General features: G+C 35.3%; 1 pseudogene; it reads right to left on the reverse strand.

Annotated features, from left to right (window-relative positions):
- Window positions 1-873: 873 nt before the first annotated feature.
- Window positions 874-3,659, reverse strand: LOC145718121 (small ribosomal subunit protein eS21 pseudogene; annotated as a pseudogene).
- Between the last annotated feature and the right edge of the window lie 2,805 nt (window positions 3,660-6,464).

Here is a 6,464-nt window from a genome sequence, read left to right on the forward strand (position 1 = left end):
GAGAATATATTACCTGTACACTTCTACTAAAATAAATGTTAAAGAAGTTTTATGGAAGAAAGGATTATAATACCAGATAAAATTTGGATTTAGACAGATATGCGGAGCTCTTATAATGCTAAAAATGAAGTTAAAGTTAAAGATATATTTTTACTTGTTTTAATAACTTTAAAATGTAGTTAACTTTCTAAAACTAAATGACAACAGTATATTAAATGTAAAATATGTCACAATATATTACTTTGCATTTTTTAATTTTAGTTTTATATAAACAAAATTAAATATATACTATTCTTTTTTCTTTAAGATTTTATTCATTTATTTGAGAGGGAGAGAACGTAAGTGGGACAGGAAAGAGCAGAGGAAGAGAGAAAAGCACACTCCCAGCTGAGCAGGGAGCCCAAAGCCGGTCTCAATCCCAAGACCCTGAGATCATGACCCAAGTGGAAGGCAGATGCTTAACCCACTGAGCCACCCTAGTGCCCCAAGTATATCCTCTTCTATGCCTGGTTTCTTTCATTCAGCATAATAAAGAAGTTAGAAATGTATCATATTTATGTTTTTATTGCTGAGTAGCATTCTGTTGTATGACTACACTATAATTTTTTTATCTGCTTACCTGTTAATAGATCATTCCTTATTTATGACTCTTACAAATAAAGATGCTAAGAACATTTCTGTACTAATCTTTATATACACAGATAAATAAGCTTTTATTTCTCTTGGAAAAATACCTAGGAGTGGAATGGCTGTTTTAGATAGTAAACACACAAAAAGTGGATGTGGATGTGCCATTTACATTTTCTTTCTCTTTTGGGGGGAGGGGCTGCTATTTATTTGTGACAAATATTCCACATCCATGATCCTCTCCAGTCAGAAGTTCTTTGAAATGCTACCCATGGCCTTTGCTAGTCAGAGGATGGAGCCATCTGACTCCTCTCTCCTGCAAATGGCCCCACAGATAGCTTCGGTTTTAACCTGGCTCCTGAAACTGCTTGTCATCTTGTCAACCTCAGCCACATTGATCTAGATGGACTCGTGATCCTTGGCAACCATGATGTGGTTGGTGGCAAAGCATTTCCCGACAGGTACTGGTCCACCAACTCTCAGGCAATATTCTCCACCCAGAGGGTACACCTGCAGCCACCACCAGTTCAAGTGCAGAAAAGCCATTTTACATTTTCACCAGGAGTGTGTAAGTCTCTCAGTTCCTCCATATCCTTGCCAACACTTGATACGATCAATTCTTTTTTCTTTTTCTTTCTTTTTTCAAATTAAGCCATTACAATAGGGATCTAGTGACATCGTGGTTTTGCTTTGTGCTTCCTTACTAATCAATGATTTTGAACATCTTTTCATATATTTATTGGAAATCTATACCTTCTTTGAAGTAGCTATTTAAGTGTTCTTAGTTTTTTTTTTTTTTTTCTTATTATTGACTTTTGAGGGCTCTTTGTGGATTCTTTCATCAGATACAGGATTTGCAAAAAATATCCTCTGAGTCTGTAGTGTTTCTGCTTTCCTAACAGTGACTTTTGAGAAGCAGAAGCTTTTACTTTTCACAAAGTCCAATGTATCAAATTCTCTTCTATGGAATATGCTTTTGTTGTTACATCTAAGAAATATTGACCTAACCCAGTGTCACAAAGATTTTCCCTTAAGATTTCTGCAGAAAATTCCGTAATTTTAGGATTTCACTTTTTATATATGATCCAATCTGAATTAATTTTTGCATGTGGCATAAAACATTTATCAAAGGTTTTTTTAAAAAATAGGGATATCATAATCTCAGTAACATCTGTCAAAAAGACTATTCATTCTCTCTTGAGTATACTTTGCACATTTGTAAAATCAGTTGTCAATGTACATGTAAGTCTAATCCTGCACTCTTTATTTTATTCTGTAAGTCTTTTCATTCACCTTGACTCCAATTCCATACTTTCCTGATAATTCTAGAGTTATAATGAGGCTTGAGAGTAGGTTGTGTTTTTAGAACTTTGGTTAATCCAGTTCTTTGCATTTCTATTTGACTTTTATAATCACCTTGTTAATTCTAGGGGGAAAAAAAAAACCTCTTTGATATTTGATTGGGAATGCATTATGTCTACAGTTTGAGAAATTTTATATCTTAAATACATTGATAGTCAACCCCAAAGTATATTTCTCCTTTTATTGAGATCTTTAGTGACTTTCAACAATGTTTTCCCATCTGTAGTGTACAAATGTAACATTTTTTGTCAGATTTATTGCTAACTGTATTTAATTTTGATGTTTTTATTGCTTCAATTCTGGTTGTTCACTGATAGTATAGGGAAATATATTTTTCCAGTTATTTGTCTTCTAAAACTTTACTCAACTCAATAATTCTAGCACGTTATTTTAGTTTCCATTACGTTTTCTACATAGCCAATCGTGTCAACATCCCACGGTAAACATGAATTTTATGTCTTTCTTACCAATCTGGATGCTGTTTTCCCTTGTTTGTTTTTTTTTTTAATTATTTTTTTTTATTCTTATGTTAATCCCCATACATTACATCATTAGTTTTAGATGAAGTGTTCCATGATTCATTGTTTGTATGTTTTCCCTTGTTTTACTGCACTAGCTATGTTGCACTACCTTACGGCACTCCAGTGTTGAATATAAAAGTAGTAAACGTGGACATCATTGTCTTATTCCTGATCATGGCTTTTCAATATTAAGGATTATGTCAGCTGTAGGTTTTACATAAATGATCCTTGTCAGGTTGAGAAAGTTTCTTTCGGTTCCTAGTTTGCTGAAAGCTTTTCTCAGGAATGAATACTGAATTCTGTCAAATGCCTTTTTTTTTTTTTTTTTTTACGATTTTATTTATTTATTTGACAGAGAGAGTGAGAGCACAAATAGGCAGAGCGGCAGGCAGAGGGAGAGGGAGAAGCAGGTTCTCCCTGAGCAGGGAGCCTGATGCGGGGCTCCATCCCAGGACCCTGGGATCACGACCTGAGCCGAAGGCAGACACTTAACTGACTGAGCCACCCGGGCACCCTTCAAATGACTTTTCTATTGAGACAATCACAAGATTTGTCTCTTTAAATCTGTTAGGTATGTAAAATTACACTATACCTTCTTCAATGTTAAACCAACATGACATTGAATAATTTGTTCTTAATGGCAGTAACAACAAAAATAATGTAGCTTCCTCACTGATAAATATGATTTCCTCTGCAAAACATTGGGAGTTAGACTGGGTTTTAGTGTTAGAAGATTGATAGGACCCAAAATGTCAATGCTCATTAACCTATGGTTTATTTTAGGAAAAAGATAAAAGATAGAAACAGCATTAAGAATATGAATCTTGACTAATGATTATATCACAGATGCAAGTTTTCATTTTTCTTGCTTTATAGGAACCGTAATTGTCATGCTTTCTCTCTCTGGTCTGATCAGAAACCACAAGGTGGTCTTATAACAACAGTAGAACCAGGAAGCTCATAATAGAGTCTTAGCTGGTGCTTCTCACACCTTTCTAGCAAGGTAGGCATATTTCTTGCTATGTAAAAAGTGCCATAGCAGAGTCCTCTAGGATTCTCAGAAAGTGTAAAATTATCAATCGAACTGCTATTGATAATCACTACTGCCAAGCTTAAACAAACCATCCCCAAATTCAATACAGGGCCCATTGTAATAACCAGTGCATTTCATAATTTAAGCAGCTGCCTGTGCCCTGTAGATACTTCAGAAAAGCTGCTCAGGTCAATTTCAGGCCCACAGAATTAACTCCTCAGGAGCCTCCCCACCCCCAGAAAAATCCACAAATGTTTCTCTGTTGTAACACTCTTTTATTTATTAGTCATCAAAACTAATGTAATTTATAATTATATATTTATTTAATGAATTTGAAGGTTTTTCTTTTAAATTTTTGATCCTCTAAAAGTAGAACTTGAGACAAGGACTTGAGTGCAGATATTTTTGGGGGAGGATGGAGCCCAGCAAGGAGATATCATAGAATAAAGTGAGCAATTCATGGGATAAAGAGAATTCCATATCAGGATGCATTATATATTTCACATTAGTAAACTATAGATGATCAGTTCTATTAGCAGCCCTTGATAATTATCAAAATGCCTGCTAGACTTGACTTCCTAATAGAGAAAGGCTAGAGCATTTATCTATTAGCTGCTTTCTTCCAGCTGGAAAGGATTGCCTACAGGAGCTTCAACCCCCCACCCCAACCTTTTTTTTTTTTTTTTTTAAAGATTTTATTTATTTATTTGACAGACAGAGGCAGCAAGAGAGGGAACACAAGCAGGGGGAGTGGGAGAGGGAGAAGCAGGCTTCCCGCTGAGCAGGGAGCCCAATGCGGGGCTCGATCCCAGGACCCTGGGATCATGACCTGAGCTGAAGGCACACAAGGACTGAGCCACTCAGGCACCCCCCACCCCAGCCTTTTTAACAGCATGTGCTCAGAGGTCAATATAATTTAAGTGGTATTGGAGAAGGCACTGAGGAAGAAATGTGGCAAGATGCTAGTGTAGGAATTGGGAGTGTCGGCACCAGGTAAGTCGGGTCTCACCAGAACTGTCTACCACAACTTACATTAACAGGCTAATATCAGAGGCAAGCTAAGGAGATGCATCATAGAATACAAGAGATGTCTGTACACTTATTTGTTTATTGTCTTTTTTATCTGCTAGATAATAAGCCACACATTTTGTGGGTGATTAAGAGCTGTGACTGTTTTATACACAATGTTCTCTTAGCCTAGAACCTAGTGTGTAATCAACACTTCATAGACGTTTTCCAGAAGGAAGGAGGAGAGGAAGAAAAGGAAAGAAGGAATAGTCCTCTGCACGGGTCCAGTTTCCACACAAAGGTATACATGAGGAGTAGAGGTTGTGGGGTTGCACTAGTAGGTACAAAGTTCGCAGAGTTAGAAATCACAGTAGAATGAAAAAACAATGTACAATAATCTCCTTTAAGATTCCCAACTTTAGGGGTGCCCGGGTGGCTCAATCAGTTAAGCATCTGCTTTCCGCTCAGGTCACGATCCCAGAGTCCTGCGATCCAGCCCTGCATGGGGCTCCCTGCTCAGCGGGGAGCCTGCTTCTCCCTTTCCCTCTGCTTCTGTGTGTACTTGCTCTCTCTCTCTCTCGCTCTCGCTCTCGCTCTCACTTTCTTGCTCTCGCTCTCTCTCAAATAAATAAATAAAATCTTTAAAAACAAAAAAACAACGATCTCCAAGTTGAAGTCATTTACTTTACAGTTTTGGTTCAAGTTTACTCCAGAGACTTAATTATTATAATTTTAATATCAATTAGCAGTATATTTCAAAATGAAACGATAACTTCTATTCATTCTTCTGGCACTTTCTAGAGTTGAGATCACTTGAATGAAGATCAAGAGTCCACTCTTTCCTTTTATTTTTAGGACAGTCACTGAAATCTTTTCTAACAACTGTCAGATTTCCTACTGCTTTGTCAAGGAGAGTGATGGGTAGCCTTACAGCCCTTGGGAATGTATATATCAAGTCAGAAATCAACTCTTAAATCGACTCAAAGTACACAACATAAACAGTTGGTTCTGTATTCCCAAAGAAACGTTTCATATATTCATTTATTTTGGTGTGTAAACACACTTCATGCCTGATAGATTAGTGACTGAAAACTTTTGAAGATTGAAATCATTTGCAATGATTTGAATGAAAAGAAGAAACTATGTTTGCATTAGATCTGTTTTTGTTTGCTTAGAAGATAAATAGTAGATTTTTTTTCTTTTAATAGTCTCATTGTAGATTTTGAGTGCACATTAGGAAACTTTTGGAAATGGCTGCGACTAAACAAACAGAAGAACAAAGGAAATATAACTTTGAGATTGCTCTATTGTTCCTCAGATTTCATTTTCATTTGCTGAGCATTTTAAGAAAAATAAGAAAAGTAAATGATGACAAATCAATAATAATGGATAAAGGTTGGTGGGATATTAAAAATAAATTAGTCACAAATAGCAGTCAAGACAAGTATTAGACTTTAACAAACTAATGTTAATGTGAATTTTCCAGGTAGTCCTTATTTAAAGGAGAAAATGTGTTTTATACTATATTTAAAATTTAAGCATATAGGACTCTCACATGAGAAACTGCGTTAAGTATTATATTACAGTATCAATTAAAAATATTTACATGTTGCAAAACCTAAGTAATATGGGGAAAACTAAATATTGAAATACCCTTAAGTGAATGAATGGATGGATAGATGGATGAATGAATGAATAATAAAGAATTAATTAAAAAAAAAAAGAATTAATGAATATATACTCAAGTAAATAAATACTGTTTCGTTGCTTTCACATATCTAAAAATATTTGCTCTCCCCCCAAAAATAGAGAAATGATTGCCCCCAAAAGTCCTATCTTAATGAGTAGGTGAAATTCATTTTTTATTTTATTTTATTTTTTTTAATTTTATGAATTCTTTTTTTTTTTTATTC

This window comes from Leptonychotes weddellii, unplaced genomic scaffold (genome assembly GCF_054177405.1).
Source record: "Leptonychotes weddellii isolate Sample4059 unplaced genomic scaffold, ASM5417740v2 HiC_scaffold_110, whole genome shotgun sequence".
In the NCBI taxonomy this organism is placed as follows: Eukaryota; Metazoa; Chordata; class Mammalia; order Carnivora; family Phocidae; genus Leptonychotes; species Leptonychotes weddellii.